The sequence below is a fragment of the Coturnix japonica genome, chromosome 1 (genome assembly GCF_054131305.1).
Source record: "Coturnix japonica strain WE chromosome 1, WE-NBRP24, whole genome shotgun sequence".
Taxonomy (NCBI): domain Eukaryota; kingdom Metazoa; phylum Chordata; class Aves; order Galliformes; family Phasianidae; genus Coturnix; species Coturnix japonica.
In genome coordinates, this window is record NC_140663.1 from 103140396 (window position 1) to 103159525 (window position 19130).

The following is a 19130-nucleotide window of genomic DNA, read 5'->3' on the forward strand; positions in this document are numbered from 1 at the left end:
CAATGCAGCCCTGCTAGAGGTGTCACTACTGTGATAAATAACAGCCGTGCTTATTACACACAGTGCAAGGAAGGGGGGAGGGAGGGGGCGGTCATATCAGGTGAATGGACGGAGGGCCAGGCTTACTTGAACTTGAGCCTTATTCTTCTGTTTGCTCAGTTTACACTAGGGTAATAACAGTAATGCAAAAGAATCCTCTTGATAAACGCTCATGACACTGTAGTTGGGGGGTCAGTCTCCTCGTCTTTTGCTACCATCCCACCTGACGTGTCAGCCTGTGGACAACAGTCACTGCAAGCCCTTGTGTGCTAATACTCAGACACTTTTACCGGTTACCAGCAGGTAACACACAGGGGTCCCCACTTCACAGGACGATGTGCTTCAGAAAAACACAGGGGACTAAGCCTCGGGAGCTCAGGTCTGCTCCCACTCCCATCAGAGTAAATTCAAGGCATTGCTAGGAATCATAGAATGATAAAATTGTTTAGGTTGAAAGGTACCTTTAAAGGCCACCTAATCCAACACAAGCTAGTGGAGATAATTCAAAGGGAAATGGGACAGCTGATGGTGGTTTGTCTGGATAAATGTAAACAAAGGAATATCTGGTTTCTTTCAGATTAAGATTTCCCTGTCCTCATCATGAAGAGGTTCCTTCCCAGTGGAAGGAAGGAAGGAAGGAAGGAAGGAAGGAAGGAAGGAAGGAAGGAAGGAAGGAAGGAAGGAAGGAAGGAAGGAAGGAAGGAAGGAAGGAAGGAAGGAAGGAAGGAAGGAAGGAAGGAAGGAAGGAAGGAAGGAAGGAAGGAAGGAAGGAAGGAAGGAAGGAAGGAAGGAAGGAAGGAAGGAAGGAAGGAAGGAAGGAAGGAAGGAAGGAAGGAAGGAAGGAAGGAAGGAAGGAAGGAAGGAAGGAAGGAAGGAAGGAAGGAAGGAAGGAAGGAAGGAAGGAAGGAAGGAAGGAAGGAAGGAAGGAAGGAAGGAAGGAAGGAAGGAAGGAAGGAAGGAAGGAAGGAAGGAAGGAAGGAAGGAAGGAAGGAAGGAAGGAAGGAAGGAGGGAGGGAAACGGTAACAGATTAGCTGCAATTCAAGGCATGTTTTTTTGGTGGCAGTTCTGGTTTAGTAAAACTGATCTGGTTGAAATGTAGCTCAGCTTCCCTCCTGCCTCCCAAGATTACTCTTCAGGGGCTCAGTTCCCCAGGTTGGTTTACTGAGTGATCACACAGCTGCTGGGAGAGTGCAAAGGAGAGGACAAGGAACCCTGAAGATCTATACCAATCCACAGCTTAACAAAGCCTGCTGAGGTGCCTGCATGAAACCAATGTGGACACCCCCATTCTTAGCTGTATCACATCAAAATAGATGTGCCAACTTCCATTGGCTGGTGTGGCTGTAGGGGTCCTTCTGGGACTTCTTTTTAGATCTGATTTAATTTAGAGTTAAAGGAACTTGCAGGCTGGGTAATATCCCTGCCTTGCACGTTCACCTCTAGCACTTTGTCAGAATTAGCATTTCGAGGAAGAATGACCTTTGCTGCCTGGCTTCAAAGGTACAGCAGCAGTGCACCAAATTTATCCCAGAAAGGATCAATCAAACAACAGAGATTAAAAAGGAACTAAGCAGTTCTGTTTATTTAGGGTGAAGGTTTCATCATGCAAGGTCTTTCACTTTTTCTCTAAGTTATACATGTAGATCAGTACATCATTGCCTCCTTGGGCTCCTGCCAGCATCTTTCCATGCTGAAAATGCAACTTTAGGACAGCTGAAGAATCATAGAAGAACAGAAGCATTAAGATTGGGAAAAAATCACTAAGACCATCTAGTCTAACTGTCAGCCCATCCCACCATGCCCACTGCCCACATCCCTCAGTGCCACATCCACACGGCTCTGGAACACCTCCAGGGATGGTGACTGCACCACCTCCCTGCGCAGCCTGTGCCACTGCATCACCAGTCTTTCTAAGAAGAAACGTTTCCTAATATCCAACCTGAACGTCCCCTCATGCAATTTGAGGCCATTGCCACTAGTCCTATTGATATTACCTGGGAGATGATGCTGGCCCCACCTTGCCACTACCTCCTTTCAAGTCATTGTAGAGAAAAAGACACATACCTAACCTAAAAGAAGCCAAATCCTTTCAATCACATCACAGCCCACCCCTCATGCATGGGATGCTCCATGCTGACTGTGGTACAGCAGGATGGGAAAGGCCTGGCCTTCACCACCTGCATGTGTGAGCCAAGTGCAGTGTGAGCAGTGTGGGCCTTCCCAAACACACACCAGCCAGCTCACATAGGCCATGCCAGCGATATCTGTTGACAGCTGAGTTTAAGACACATCTGTAGGGTGGCATGAAGAGGGAGCAGCAAGGTGCTGAGAGCAGCACAGCATGCCAGGCTGCCGCATGCCTCACTGCACAGACTTCTCACAACACAGAAGAGCAGTACGCTTCTGCAGGGATTTAGTTTGGCCTGTGTGACATCCCGCCTAGGCAGCTTTTTCTTACAAGTCAGGATTATAGCTGATCCCCTCAGCTGGCTGGGCTGAGGTGGATAAGAGAGCCCTGAGGCTACTGGAGAGAAGGCAGCTCTCCATCTCCTGTGTATCACCCTCATTCCCGGTAAAGGGCATGGACAAATTAGTCAACCTTAAGGGTTATTCTAATTTATAGCAGTAAAGAATGGGCCTCTGGGAGCCATTAGATGAGGCAAGGGTAATTGGAGAGCTAACACCCTTTAGCGAGAAGTCCTTCTTTGAATACTTTGTACGTGGGAAGTGCCAGGAAGAAGCGGAACGGCATCAGTTTGGATAAAATCCCTGTTGGGCAGATCCTCTGCCCTTCATCCATGGCAGCATTACCACCTCTTGTGTTAAAATGCACTGGCCCTCGTGTGCAGTGTGGGTCTGTTCTACAACTGAAGACAGTTCACATCTCTCCACTTACACAGAGTACTTTCTTGTGGAGAATCAGGGCTTGAGTTCATTGGGTACACAACCAGTCCTGCTCTGGAATTTCCCACTGCTGCTGCTGCCCCACTTCTTGCAGCAGCTGACCCTCATGTTTGATCTAGAGCATCTCTTCTGCTGTTTTGCAATGGCCTCAGTCACACAGAAGATAAACAGGTTGGGGCATATTACCCTATCTACCCCCTCTGTTCCCAGGATAAATCTGTAGGAAAAGTGAGCAGAAGAGATTATATAACACACTAAGAGGCTGTTCCTAGACAGGAAGGTGGAAACTGATCACTGTTTGAATGGTAGATACTTATGAGCTTAAATACACCAAGTGCTTCAGGTACCCTTGCAATAATTAGCAGTTTTCCCTCTTCCTGCAAGCCTGAGAACTGACTCAGTATGCATCAGTAAGAGTTTATTTAAGTACAGCTAACTCAACAGCCAGCCATTTTGATGCCGGATGCTCAGAGGTGTGCAGCAGAATACAGTGCAGTGGAGAAAAGTGAATGCTATGATATAAAATCAGCTAACATGGGTCAGTTACAGCCACAGACAATTTCTATGCATCTGTTTTAAGAACTACAAGGACCACATTATGCTACAAATATAGTAGCTTAGATTTAAAGTAAATTTCCCAGGAACTGATTTCCACCGATACCAGCCCAAAGGAGATAAGTATTAGGCTCTTATTCCAGATTTACACCAGAAGAACTCACAGCAGAATGTACAATTTTCTCACTGTAATATCTAATGATCAAATCAAGCAAAGATGAAATTTGACAAGCAGCTGGTTTGATACAATTTCTAGGTGCAGAATCTAATTCTCTGCCTCTTGCAATTTACATAGTAATTCAGATCCACGCTAAGCGACTTTAAGCCTCTACTGATCTAAGCCAAGGGTGTTTCACACCCAACATGGCAGAAGCAGAAAGGACTGTGCAGTGCGTGGTGCAGTACAGAATCAGCTGCAGTGACACTAGTTTGTCTCCTTCCTTGTGAATATTTAAGTCCATGAAAGTTCTGATGCCACAATCATGACAATGGATCTTTCTGTGTGAAAAATAAAGTTCTTACAGTTAATAAATAATAATAATAATAATGATGATAATGGTGAGATATTAAAAAGGGGTACTTTTGAAAACCATTTTGGACTAAACACAATCTAGACGACATGCTGCAGGCTTGCATATAGCATTCCTATGGAGATTGGGAGTCCACTGACAAGCAAACGTAGCTTCTTTCCTTATTACTTCTTGGAAGCTTTTTGCTCGTAATTAATGAAGACTGATTTTCACAACGTGATAAAAGTATTACAGTAAATTGTATAACTTACTCATATCACGTGTAGAGCAAAGTTAACCAATTAAGAAACAGACAAGGAAAATAATTAATCAAAATCAGAAACTACAAGAATCTTGCAACCTTCAAGCTGCGGCAGCCCAAATTCCCCTGCCCTCGGCATATCTCTCCTATATTCCTCTCAGCATTCCAACGAATCACTTTCTAATCAACAGCTTTAGGTTACTGCAAGAAGAAAAGGCAAGTGATGGCAACTTGCAGATTCAGTGTCAACAACAAAAAATGACTTGGCGCCTACACTGAAGGGAATGGTTGAAGCCTGGCCTCCACAGAGCTGTGCAGTGAGAACAAGTTGAACTACACTGTAGTGAAAATTCAGTTTTCATTGGCTTCTACCAAACACCACCCAAACTCATGGAGCACAATTTCTTCTTGAGAGCTACTCTCGAATACTAAGGAAAAGAAAGGAACTGCAAGGAGACTGTGCTGACTGTGGAGTCCAAAGAGACAACAGAGAGAGCACATCATTCTGCATGCTGTGTTTCCCTGGGTTCAAAATACAATTGTTAGTCTTTCCCCAGCATCACTTTTGCAATGATAGGAAGTGTGAAGAGGTGCCAAAGTGTTACACTCACGGAACATTCACAGAAGGAGGAACCTCTCAATGGACAGTAAAGGAATCATCAGGATCTGATCTCCACTTGCAATAGGCTGGCATAGGACAGCTCCTCTTCCTCCTACAGGTATCACTCTAAGTCTGTTAAAAAACAAAACAACAACAACAAAAAAGAGAAAAAACAGTTTAGAATCCCAGTTCCCCCAGAAAACAGCTAGGGATTGCTTTGTCTCATGTCTGGAAAGCTGTTACTCCAGACTTTGAGGAGTTACGGGAAGAGCAACAAAAGGCACTTGAATGGTGGATTTACTGTCAATGGCACAATCATTTTACACATCTTTGACTTTAAGAGCATGAATTGAATTGGTCATTATTATTATTTTTTTTTTTTTACAATACACACAAACAGCCTTCACCTTAGAATTAAGCATTTCCACAACGGTGCTTGATAACAACCAGTTCCTAACACTAATAAAGGAAACATGCATTTCCCCAGCCACGTGGGAGATACGTTCACCTTTTATCCTGTATTCAGAGGCATCACAAAGAAAAAGACTGTAATTTAAAAACAAATAAATCATAGGATGACCCATGTTGAAAAGTTCCTCAAAGGTCATCTAGTTTCAACTCCCCTGCTGTGGGCACAGTTGCCAACCACTTGGCCAGGCTTCCTAGAGACACATCCAGCCTGGCCTTGAATGCCTCCAGGGATGGGGCATCCACAAATTATACTCCCCCGACAGCTAGATGAAATAGCAAATGGAATAGAAAATAAATTAAAGCTGACACTGCCCCCTCTTTCTGCAGTTTTCTTTTGCTTTTGCAATGGATGGCTTCAGCATTGAAGGCTGGCACTAGTACACGAAAACACTTGCTCATGAGACTTGATTTAAGCCATAAATTGTAGTTTAAAAGCTCTGACCAGTGGACTTGGATTCTTTCTGCAGCACAGCAGATGTATGTGATCTGGTTGTGCAGCACAGCCTGACCAGCACACGGCTGAAAATGGGACCAAAGAAGCTAGACAAGGGCAATTACACCATTTAGGTTGGGGATACATGGAAGGAAAACACACAGAGCAGTCTATTGCCTCTTCTGCAGTAGACCAGACAGGACAGTGGAGTTGTCAGAGTGAGTTCCTCTTTTTCCTGAATCTGGAAGCTAAGACTAAGTATATCCCCAAGTCTTCTGAATTGTTTTAAATGAGCTCCCAACAAGCTTGTGTTTGGGAAAGAGATGTGATCACAAACTGAAGTACTGGCTTAGCAGCTCACACAGTCCATGCTTACTGTCATGGAGCATGTGAGCCCATGCCTACGTGCCTTGGGACCCCTCAGTCTGCACTAAAACAGACTGAAACCTCAGTCTGTGTCCCTCAGTCCTGCCCTGCATATTCTGGCAAGGCTCTGAATATCCCAGTCAGGCACTCCCTTGTCTAAATTTTGGCAGAAGCAAAGCCACGAGTGTGACATACAGATCAGGAACATAAAAATAAGACATCCAACCAAGGCTGAGGGAGGTTTCGCTGAAGTTTATTTAATAAAAGCAAAAGTTGCCTATCACAAGGAGTAAAATATATGTGAATAAAAAGGAGCCCATTTCAGCTGTCTCTTTAAACCCTTCCGTGCTCCTCTTCTTCAGTACAAATCCTGAAACACGCCTGCCTCCTTTTACAATGCACCAGCGCTGCAGTTTACATCCAGTCCTCCGAGGCACTTGGATGTTTCTGAGTATTGCCAGGCAACTGGAGCTCTCAGTGACATAAAAGAAAGCAGAGATCTTCTGCAGAAGATAATTAGTATTTAGACGGATGCTCCGAGAACCCAATTCAAAGAGAGATGTGCGACTCCTCTGCTTACACACCCGTATCCCTGCAAGAGTGATGCATAAGTGCTTACTAACTTTTCTGGTGAGAGCATTAACATTTTTTGTGATCAGGTCCTTTCTGATACAAACTGCAAGTCAAACAGAGAATTTCAAGAGTGAAAGCAGAGCTTCTATACAAAGCGCTGTCTTTACCCTGAAACACAAATGAGCTCATGTCCTGATGAAAGGCTAAACACCAAGCAGAGCTAGGAAGATCAGAGGATTTCCTCACAACACAGTCTCAGCCAGCTTCAGTATTTTGCTTCATTTTGCACTGCAGTACAAGCACCCACCACGCAGCAAGGAACAACCAGCGGCATGCACCAGCCCACTTCCCACCAACTGGTTGGGAGCCCGTGTTCAGCCAGAGACCTGCCCAGACAGCGTCTTAGCTGGGTCTCCAGCTCCTTGGGAGGTGATGTCAGGCAGCATGGCCACTCCTCAGCCGGCCAGCTGCCATGCCAGTCAGTCATTTCACTCACCCACATGGAGATTAGTTGAGTCATCACCCTCAAGGCAAGCCAGGCAGTGGGCTCACGAAAACCTGGAGTTTCTGGCAAGGCAGGTATGTCCCCGGATGGTTTCAGCATCAGAACAGCATTTTCCAGCAGTTTCCCTAGTAGTGAGGCGGTGAGAAAGAAAGCAAAGTAGCTCAAGAGATAAGGAAGGCTAGAAGAGTGCATTGCCTAAGACGGCATCTTCATCCCTTTTACAGCTATGTCAAGAGATCCTACACATAGAAGTCTTCTGTGCCCCATGTATGAGCTCTTTACTTTGTGCGAGCAAGCCAAGACAGGACTGGCATGAGTGGGATGGAGGTTTTGGAACCACACCTAGCTCACAGAAACTTGAGTTGGAGCCAGCTGTGGTATACGCCAATAAAACTTGCAATCAGTGACAGCTTTCATCCTAAATGTGTCCGGGCTGACTTCCCTTTCAAAATAATGGATGAGGCTGCAAGCAGGTGTGTAAGCGGGCTTATTTTTAAAAAGATGCTTCAGAGTACAACTCTGGCTTTTGCTATGAGACACCAGGCCATCCAGCACAGGACAAACTCCCCGGTGCACTCAATGAAACAAAGCATGTAGCTAGGGGATGGAGGAGGTTGGATGACCAAGTGCCCCTTCCTTGACAAAGAAGGGGTGAGGAGGAGGGTGCACACCCTGTGGTGAGAGCCACTGTCTATTTTATTTGCTAATGACTGAAACCTGTGGCAGACTCATACCCCTGATAGGATCTCAGAACTCTGCGCTCAAGACTGGAAGTGGCTATTGCAACAGAGCAGGGAGAAATGGTATAGTTCTATTGTTTATTCAGTATGAGTTGCAGGTTTTAGGTCAGTCACTAAAAGATCTATTGTTAATATTGCTATTTATTATTAAACTGTTACATATTATTATTATTATCTATTATTATACTAGTACCTTTCACTAGTATTTCCAGATCCTAGATCCATAACAAAAGTATTTAAGACAAAATTCAACCCCGAAAGTCCTCCAAAGGCCTGGATTATGAAAATATATAAAAACAATTCCAGTATCCGTGCAGAGATATAACTGTGTGGCCAAAGGAAGGATTTGGCTGCACCCTGTGCTCTCATGGTCACATCAATATTTGTTTGCTGTGACTTGCACTCTCACGACTCTAGGCACAGTGGAAGCTGTTCATTGAACACATACAAAATCCATTAACCTTGATTCTGGTTCAGGGTGAGAATTAGGCAAACCTGGCATTTTTCACTTGCAGATTTATTTCATCATTATTAAACTGCATGCAAAAGAATGCAACTCAGTAATGTAAAAGCTTACTTTCTACTTCTTTTGTTTCAGAAACTTAATAAATATATCTCTCTCCTCAACAAGACAGTTTTCCCCCAAGCAAAGGGCTGGCATGAAAAATTTAATCCAGAGGAATATTTTTTTCAGGAAATTATAAGCACAAGAAAACCACTGTAAGATAAGTGCAGGCATAGCTTTAACATTCACCATCAGCAAAGGCTTTAATAAATTCTTATGACTTTGATTCTTACTCCAGAGGTGATAAGGTAAATTGCTGTTCTACCTGAAAACAATGCCATAGAAACTCAGTTAATGATAAGCAACCTTGAGCTTCCTCATGGCTTACGAGCATAACAAAATTCCCAGTATGGGATTTTTCTCTGTATTTCCCGTTTGCTGTTTGCTCACCCTCTTTTGATCTTGCAGTCGTTTCTGCCTATGCAGCATCCAGAAAGCAAGATCCCTCACTGTACACAGTAAAGACTCAATTGCTTTTAATCTGATTCAGTGACTGTTGTCCATGCATCCTTCGCTATTCTGAGGAATAAGCCCTGAGAGCCTCGGAGAGGTCTGTGGGCAGTAGCACAGAAGTATTCTATGAAGGCATTTTCTGAATCGTGTCTGACAGGCCACATAAGCTTATGAAAACCCCCCACAGGCCTCTCCTGGTCAAAGCACTGCCACTTAGACATTTGTACGCTGCAGACAGCGCTTATAGCAGGGCAATAGCATTTTCTTTTTAAATGAGGCAAAGGCAAAGGTTTGGTGTTCGGTGGGAGCTAAGAGCCATCTTACTGCCAGGGAGAAGCAGAAGAACTGACCCAGTCTGCCGCAGAGAGATCCTCATCTGTTTCAGCAGGACAGGCGGATGCTAGGCTGTGTCCCCAGCTGGCATAAATCGTAGCAGCCTCCTGAAATCAATGCAGTTATGGCAATTTTCATAGATGTGTAGATTTGCAAGTCAGTAGGGAACATTGTGATTTACATGTTGGTTATAGCTATGATCTATTTTATAAATGAGGACTTGTACTACTCATGAGGATCAGGGATTCTCATCTTTTACCCGGATAAATTCTACAGAGCAGCTGTTTGGCTGCAGACAATTTTTAACCTTGCAGGAAGATAGCTGGGCCTGAAGATCCACATGGAATGGGAAAGGTTATCTACACCTTGATAAGAGATTGAGGGAGCCAAAAAGGAAATAATGTGAGGTACTGCCTTGTGAGGAGGACTGGGCCAGGCAGCGGCAGAAATGGCTGGGCAAGGAAGGAATGACAGCTAGATGGAAAGCACCAGCTCAGCGTGCCCTCTTCAGCATGCTCAGGAAACCCAGAGACTTCCACTTTCTCTCTTGTCCAACAGCACAGTATTTCTGCCATGCACCATCTTTGCAGAAAGACACCAGCATTCTCTTCAAATGAGAGTGTTCAAAGGAGGGCTACAAAGCTGGTGAGGGGTCTGGAGCACAGGCCTTATGAGGAGAGGCTGAAGGAGCTGGGAGTGTTCAGCCTGGAGGAGGCTCAGGGGAGACCTCATTGCTCTCTGTAACTACCTGAAGGGAGGTTGTAGTGAGCTGGGGTTTGGCCTCTTCTCTCGTGTCATTAGTGATAGGACTAGAGGGAATGGTTTTAAGCTGCGTCAGGGGAGATTCAGGCTGGACATTAGGAAGTATTACTTCTCAGAAAGGGTAGTCAGGTACTGGAATGAACTGCCCAGGGAGGTGGTGGAGTCACCGACCCTGGGGGTGTTCAAGGAACGACTGGATGTTGTATTGAGGGACATGGTTTAGTGGGACCTATTGGTAATAGGTGAACGGTTGGACTGGATGATCTTTTAGGTCTTTTCCAACCTTGGTGATTCTGTGATTCTATGATTCATCCTCATTTGCTTGATTCTGCCATTCTATAGCCATGTTACAAACATGAACCTCATGCCCTCGATAGAGAACTATTTCTGATCACCCAAGATTCAGTCTAACAACGTACCCTTTGTCTTCTCATCGCTCCTCAACCCACTTCACTGTGGCCATAAGCTGTTCCATACCTATTGCAGCCTCTGGCATTTCCAGTATAAGTCCTCTGAGCCAGTGGTGTTGGGGAAACTCTCCCTGCCCTACTTGCTTTTCAGTCTGTGCTGCTCCACACACTCCCTGGCAGACACAGAGAACAAGGCAGCAGTTTTTGAGGGACAATACCATGTTATCCTTCTCACAGCACCAGATCAGCAGGGAGGCTGCTGGGGGTATGTTCTGAGACATCTCCCAGCTCCCTAGCTGCTTCCCAAAGCTTCGGCATTAGTTCCAGTTCATTCCATTTTCCCCATTCTATTTGCCCCTTCCTACCATCAGGAAAACAGAAGTACTTGAATACTAAGAGTCGCTGGAAGAGCTCTGCATAGAGACTGATACTTGTGTTTTTCAATGCCTTTTCCTTCACCATGACAGATAGGAAGATCTTCCTTTTGTGTTGCCAAAGAACCCCTGCATGCTGCTTTATGAGAGCACAGCTGTGTGGGTGAAAGCACAGCTGTGGGGGTGAGGGGCTGGAACACCGGCAAGCACTACACAGCAGCTTGACAATGCCTTAGGACTGATGGTGAGATCCTGACAGATAGGATTAGTACAGGGGGAAATGAGGAAGCCTTAAGAAACTCCCTCCATCCTCAAAGACAGAAGAGAAACAAAAAACGATGGGTCCACTCCAGTGCTTGAGGGTAACTGGCACAGGTTGGGTTTGACTTAGCTGGAAAAACATGTCAAAGCAATGAATCTAGAGGTAGTCAAATAAGCTGCGGTCATTTTGCTTTGTCTCACAGAACCAGAAAAGGACTGTTTTGAGTGCAACAGCCCATGTACACTGTCAGAAAGCAGTTCATGTTGTGGAGTCTCCACGGGGAGAAAGGGAGATGTAGTAGCCAGCTGATGGTCTGCTATCCTAGTGCACCAATCCTTGTCCACCAATCTTACCTCATCTGACTCAAACCAATGTAAATGAGGTAAAAAGCTCCTTTAGGCTCAGGTAGGGCTGGGGAGTTTTTGAGGCCTTAGTGAGCGAGAGAACATGTATTTGTTTCATGAGCCAGTCTCTGAGCTGATATAAATAAGCTCAGCTTCAGAGGCACTGATTGATGCTTGATGAAAACTGGAAATCTGTGGGGCCTTCTCAGAAGCACTAGGGTTGCATTTCTGGGGTGCTGCAAATGGGTCTGGGCTGTCATCTGCTTTATTCCGATCGCTGTGGTTAACAAAATAAGCACGGGCACTTAGTTGAAGGATTCCTAGAAACCAAGATAAAGCAGTTCTTTCCCTTTCTGTGCAGGTAATAAAGAATGCACTCTAAACTTTCTCATGTCAGGCAAAATATGTTGAACTGCCTTTAAGCCTTGCCCACAAACATAGCAATCTGAGACCAGGGCCCAATCTCTCCCATATCTTTTAATCCAGTCCTTACTCTAGGCCAGAACACACAAAACAGCTCTTGAACTGCATTAAGCATATGAACACAGAGTGCTTCTCCTTCCACGATTAATTCAATTCACAGTGCTTAAAGAAGAGTCTATAAACACATACACACAGGCGTAGCAGCAGTCTACCAAATTATGCAGAGCATTTACCTCATTTTTAGTTTTGCAATCAACCCTCAATTTGATTAGCAGCATGCTGATGCTCACCTGGGAGATTGTTTAAAACCGACTTTTGCTGCCATGAATGCATGTTTCAGACATCCTACACCAATGCAGCAGCAACCTCTGAAGGCTCAGTATGGGAGGGCCTTCCCACTTTGCATCTGCTCTAAATCCTACTTAATTTCTGCGCCAGGTCAGCTTGGATGCAAGGAGCAGATAAACACTCTCTACTCTTGCACACACACATATTCATATCCTCATGTGAAAAGCATCTCCATCTTTGGAATCTCTTTTGCCCTTTCCCAAATTGCAGACTCATGCCAAAGGATTTGAAGCAAGGCACAGGGACTGCGATTCACAACCAGTTATTTCCTAAAACTGTTGATTTCTGATCACTGTTTAATTCATCCATATGTTGCTGATAATAATTACAACATGACAACCCATTGGCAGCCCAAAATTCAAGTTGACAGTGCACAGAATCCAAAGAGAAACAGAAAGCAGATAAAGTAGGGATGCACATTGCACACTGGCCTAACTCTGAGCGTGGAAACAGTGCTAAAATGGCAAAAATATGGCATACATTTACAAAGTGACTGTAGCTTGACTGCACAGTGGAACTGACCGTGACACCACTGGGGCACGAAAGGAAGGACTCTTAAAAGGAAGTCTGGAAAGGAGCTGAAAGTAATCTGAATCCCTCTGGAAAGCATTAGGAAGACATATGTGGCTCTGCATTTGCTTACTACTGCATTAGGCTCTCAGAATCAAACCTGAAGACAGGATGGTGACAGCTCTGAAACACAGCTGTTGGCATATCAGAATGAGTTCTGTATGCAAAATTAGGGCAAAATGAATTCTTCTATTTAGAAGCAGAAGGGCTACAGAAATCTGCAGGTCTGTTCTGTGTTTTATGTACATGCAGGGAAGACCACCATTAAAAAAAAATAAAACTAGTGTTTCAAATCAGAATAAAAAACCAAGATGGCAGCATTTCTGCAGGACCAGAATCTCTGTACCTCTGCAACAATGAAGCAACGTAACTATGGAATATACACAGAGAGAAATATGTAAATATAGCAGCAAATGTTACAGTAGAGAAGTCCAGATTTAAATGAGGAAATCAGAGTACGACATTTTCACTCTCACAAATGAAACAGTTTGACAGAATCACAGCGAAATGGAAAACGCGAGAAGATAATTGTTTCTCATTTTCCCATTTTCAATTTTGACACATTTCCACAAAATAATTACATTTTGACAAAAGTACCTTTACCTTGAGAAGCCCTCTCTACTGATCTATTTTTTTTTCCAATATGCTCTACTGAAAGCTTCCAACAACAGCACAAATTTTTGTCTTCTTCTACACTGGTACACTTGCTTAGGAACCTTTCCTTCCCTTGATTTCCTGGCCTGCTGCCGCTGCAGGAATTGAACCACCTCTTTATTGCTCATGTGTTTCAGGTCAGAGAAAAATGTTACACAAATGAATTCATCTGTTGGCCCATGGATTATGATAGATCTCCTATTTTCTAATATAAAAAATTCAATGGTGGCAGCTAAAACTTAAACAGTTGATTATTTTTTGTTCCTGGTTTCCCATCATGTCTCTCAGTAAAACACTACTCCCACACTCAGTCCCCCGAAAGCTTCCATATTCTGTCTCTTTTGGTATTAAAAGAGATGTGGTGTTCATCAGTTCTGTTCTCCAGTATAAACAGCTGTAAGGACTCCTACAAAGTGAGGCACTGGCCCAGCTGCCCAGAGAAGCTGTGGTGCTGCATCCCTGGAGGTACTCAAGACCAAGTTGGATGGGGCCATGGGCAGCCTGAGCTGGTGGACGGCAGCCCTGCCCACAGCAGGGGCTGGGGTGGGTGGGCTGTAAGGTCTCTCAACCATTATGTGATTCTATGATTTCTGCAAGTATTCAGCAGGCAGTGTTCTCCCTTCAGGATATCAGAAGAGTGCAAATCTCATCATTGTCTGAAGGAGATGCATTACCAGGGCTCTGGCTGCTTCTGCTGATGGTGGAAGATATGAAAGCATTTTTCACAAGCAATGCACATGCCCCAGCCATGTCCCCACTGAGTAAATGCTTTCACTCTCCCTAATTCCTTCTCACAGTTCCCGCAGAACATGGCATTTTTCACTGCCTCACCCCAACTGTTGTGCAGCATCATTCTATGCTTCCAAACATCTGACACGTCATCTCTGTGATGGATGAAAGTGTTTGCACAGATTATGCAGGTGCCTTGGAGGCTCCAGAGCTAAAGCCTATCTAGCTCTGAAATTTTAAAGCATGCTCTATGTTCTTGGAGATGCTTGTAAAAGTGAGTGCATTCTAAAGCTGAACCATGTTAAAAATCAAGTGGAGCATGACTTCTCTGGGTGACTCACATCAACAACATTTTTTGCTTATAGAATCACAGAATCACTCAGGTTGGAAAACACCTTAAAGATCATCAAGTCCAACCACAACCTAACCATAGTACCCTAACTAACAACCCTCAGCTAAATCATGTCCGTGAGCACCACATCCAACTGGTTTTTAAACACATCCAGGGATGGTGACTCAACCACCTCTCTGGGGAGCCTATTCCAGTACTTAACTACCCTTTCTGTAAAGAAGTTTTTCCTGATATCCAACCTAAACTTACCCTGGTGCAACTTGAGGCCATTTCCCCTCATCCTGTCACTTGTCACCGGTGAGAAGAGACCAACCCCGCTCTCACTGTAAGCACCTTTCAGACACTGGAAGAGAGCAATAAGGTCTCCCCGCAGCCTCCTTTTCCCCAGACTAAACAACCCCAATTCCTTCAGTTGCTTCCTCCTCCAAACACTATCAAGTGTTCCAGTCACTATCAAGTCCCTCCAGTCTGAAACATCAAGGCTCTGCTTGCCTACAGAAGCTTTTTGCTCCCTTGGCACCTGTCAGTTTTCAATACAAAATTGGCACGGGGCAGTTTTACATAATCTGGCTGTAAAATGCCATTTTCGACAGCAAAGAAATAGATAAAACCCAAAACCAGTCGTGGAGAAGAGTCCAGAGGAAAGTGTCTGGGAACAGCTCAGCACCATAAGAATCACCTGTGGAGAAGAAATGTTTGCATGTCCTCTCCACCCTGTCTACTTGAAGCGCAAGGCAGTAGGAACACTGTGCAGGGGCTATAGTTGTACATATTCACTGACTGCTGGTGCTGACCTGGTTTCTGTCCTGGAAAACCACTACTCCCTTTCGTAATTCTCTTTTTAGGAACAAGGTGGCCCTTATAAAACCTCAAAGTTCCCCATATGGATATGGAAGAACCAGAAGAAAAAGAAAGACGTGGAAAAAAAGAACCGATTATGAGGGACAAAGATGTATAAAAGGGGAAGAGATGCTGGTGGGTGCTCTGCCCCACAGCGTGGGAGGATTAACTACACCTTCCACAAAAATCTACAATCTAAATTGTCAGAGTTCTCTGCCCCTCTTCTTAGGTTTGGTTTTCTTTCTTTTCAGGTGTATAATACATGCAGCACTACATTTTGCATTAATGTATATCATGTGAAATTGCTTACCTGAATACACAGTGCCAAAATCACAGGACTCAACCAGCAGATAGGTTTATAAAAATCTATGATTTCTATGTAAAATGTTGTAAAATCATCTCTGTACAGAGCACTGCATTTTGATATAGTGTCCTCTGTGTAGCTTAGAAAACCCTAACAATAAGCAGCACAATGTACAGCATGTATTTTTTCTAACTATTTTGGGTATGCTCCTTCATTTTGCATAGCACGTTGCTTTAGGCTATATTACATTACATTTTTTTCCAAATGAATCCATTTTTTATTACACAAACTCATTAACATTGCTTTTTACATGTGCACTTCTATGAATTTCCCTTAAAAACAACAACAAAAAAAAAAAGCCTAGACCAAATCAATCGAATAAAACCTAACAATAGTAAGTTTCTGAATTGAGCTTTAAGGTATTGTCAAGTTCAAGGATCTTTTTTTCCTCCCTGAAATCTGCAAAAACTGGCTTTCATCTTGCTCATATCATGTTTAGATTATTATAGGTGTATTATTTCATCGAAGACAGTCAGTGAATACCAGAAATCATGACATCAAAGCAAGTCCCTAAAGCTTTGCCATTAAAATACTCAAATAACCTGCACAGCAAGAGTGCAAACATGCATATTGAGGTGGCCCAAACAGGTAGGATTTATAAAGTCTGAATTATATGAAGTTCCCCATATCTCTGAAGGAGATTCTGACTTTCCTGGGGTCTGTTGAATAGCAGCTACCATCATTGCCACTCAATCAGACAATAGCAGAGCACCTGGCTGGCTTAGCAGATCTGGAGCTCCAGTGGAGCAAGTGCACAGATTCCTGCTGAGATGGCTTGCATAACATTACTCTGTAGGCCTCAAGAATGCTAGGGGACCTCCATGATGCTTTTCACTAGACATTAGTGAAAAGTCTAGAGGTCCCCAGCTCTGTGCTGTCCTCCAGATTGACAAGGACTACACTGTGTTGTTTCTTTTCTGCTTGTGCAGGGTCCCATTATAAAAATCTTTTATTTCCTTTTTCAAACCCACTCTTAACACTGCAAAAGAACTGAAAGAAAAATACAGGAAAACATGAGAAGTTCTGCATAATGCGTGTAAGAAAAAAAATGTTTATTATTGTATGAATACCTAATTAGACCAAACATAGCCCAAAATCAAAACAGCAAAACTATGGGTTAAAGCATGCAGCACTCCGCACAGTTGGAGCTGCAAAGATGCAGGCTGGAATGTGAAATGAAAACCCTGTGAAGTAAGAACCATTAAGCAGTCAAGTAAGAAATCCTGCAGAGATGAAGGTATGCCTTAGCTGGGCAGCCACTCTAATCTCTTCATTGCACTCTTTCTGGTGCTCCACCCATTCGTAGTCATGCATTTAAAGTGTAGGCCTCCAACCTGTAAAGACGTCTACTAGTCTATTAAATGAGCAGAATGTGTGGGCACAAGGTGTACCCGAAGTAGATTTCTCATAAAAACACTGACCTGATTTGTCCAAACAAGGCTGGCTCGAGTTGGTTATTGTGCTGCTCTGGTAGAGAAAATCCATGATTGTCATCCAGTGGTTGGGGTCATCCACTTGGTTTGGGTCAGAATCTACAGCAGTACATGGCAAAATGCTCAGGAAACTTGTTGTTCTCACTGGCCTCATGGAGATATCTTGTGATTTATTCTTCCAAACATGAGAATGAGAGGCTTCATCCAAGTCCAGATATTAGATTATCATGAAAAACATTACCTGAGAGAACAAGAGGGTAACAAAGAACTCCTGCTGTTGTGATGAGCAATGCCGAGTGAGAAGACGTGTACAAACTTAATAGAATGTACTTTGTGCAGCATGCTTGCAGGAGGGCTTTGGCTGGAAAAAGCATACAAAATTTCCTGTCTCTGGGAGTTCCTGTTCTTAACGGTTACTACTCTGGCTTCATTTCTTTTTTAACATCCAACAGATAAAAAGAAGTGTCACGTGAATGAGATTTCAAAAGTGCTCCCAGAATCTCAGCCCCATCCTCGGCCTTTTCCTCAGAAAACCCTTTTTTCAGCTGACGTGGTTTTAAATAGGTGTTAATTTCTTCTCTTCTGCACAGGAAAAATGGCAAGACCTTCCCTCAGAACCTTCTTGCAATATAGTACTCTTCCTTCTGCAAAGGCCTTCTTCCACATCATACCTTCTACCATTTACTGCCAAACATGGCAGATTCCTTCCTGAGCTTCCGGAGTACCCCTCATCCCAGATTCTGCTGTTGTCTATTCCTTGGGGAATTAATGGCCTGGGGATCTGACTTAACATTTTTGTGATTGCTCCTTTGCACCAAAACCTCATCTAGCACTTGGCCTCTCTACATGAAAGCTACAACTATCCAGTGAGTTCTGGAGATATGAAAAAAAAAAAAAACAACACAAAAAACAACGAAAAAAAGGAGATGATTTAAAGCCATCCATCCACTGCACTCACATTTTTCTTGGAGTGACCCAAGGTGATGTATCGGGGCAACAGGAGAGGCTCAGAACAGAACCTGGCTCACTTTAAAAGGTGCCACAATCTGCTTCAGGCTTTTCAGCTGGTTAAGAGCATGCACTGAATTTTCTAATGCATCCTTGTTGGCGATGGGGTCTCACACCTTTTCTCTACCTTATGCTATTTTGCAGTTGATCCCCTTCTGTCTGAAACCACTCCTGCGTAGCACTTACCCGAGCTGTCCCATCAACAAGACTGCTCAAATAATGGGACAAGAAGCGGTGGGACAAAGGTTGGAAGGAGGCAAGCATAATGTCCAGATCCTCAGCTCTTAAACGGACTCGCAATTTTGCTGCATGTGTGTTAGTAAGAGATTAGCTGCCTTATTCCACTACCCATTTCTGTGCTTCTCGGAGAAGCGTATTCTTACATTTGGTTCTTTCAAAGAGAAAGCTGGGTGCATGCTAGATGCGGTGTCCCCCCCATGTTTAATTCTGCTTTCTGAACTGTGCATTTTGAAGGCTTTTACAGTGCACCGTATGCAATTAGAGACAGTCCCACAGGGCAGAGGTGCAGGCTGCATTTTGAGATATTCCTCTGTCGTAGAAAATAAACAACAGCCTCTGAGACTATTTCTCTGCCAAAATAATTTTAGCATTTTGCTGTCACACAGCAAGCAGTCTGGGTGAGGAGAGAATACACTGAGAGGTGCCGCAGAGGCAACCTCAGGAGGCTGGTTATTTTAAAATGCACCAGACAATTAATTAATTTTCCTTTAAAAAATGTTGTAAAAATGTAGTTCGAGGTATTATACTTTCATAACAAAGTCTCTATTATAAATGAGCCTCTCCTCTCCAGACAGGGCTGTAATTAGATTGCCTGTGGTGATGATGAATGGCCAAGGTGAATTCATTTCTGGGGAAATGTGCGACAACAGCCCATGTGCAAAATGCAGGGCTACCTGTGGTTGCCACCTGAGAAATCTCCCTGCCAA

The 19130-nt window shown here is 43.9% G+C and overlaps 1 long non-coding RNA gene across 1 annotated transcript; it reads right to left on the reverse strand.

Annotated features, from left to right (window-relative positions):
• Positions 1-16763: 16763 nt before the first annotated feature.
• On the reverse strand, positions 16764-18021 carry LOC146762625 (uncharacterized). Its single transcript, XR_014942328.1, has 2 exons — positions 17164-18021; positions 16764-17076 (listed from the first exon to the last, which is right to left on the reverse strand). It is a non-coding gene; the product is annotated as an uncharacterized LOC146762625 (long non-coding RNA).
• Positions 18022-19130: the final 1109 nt, after the last annotated feature.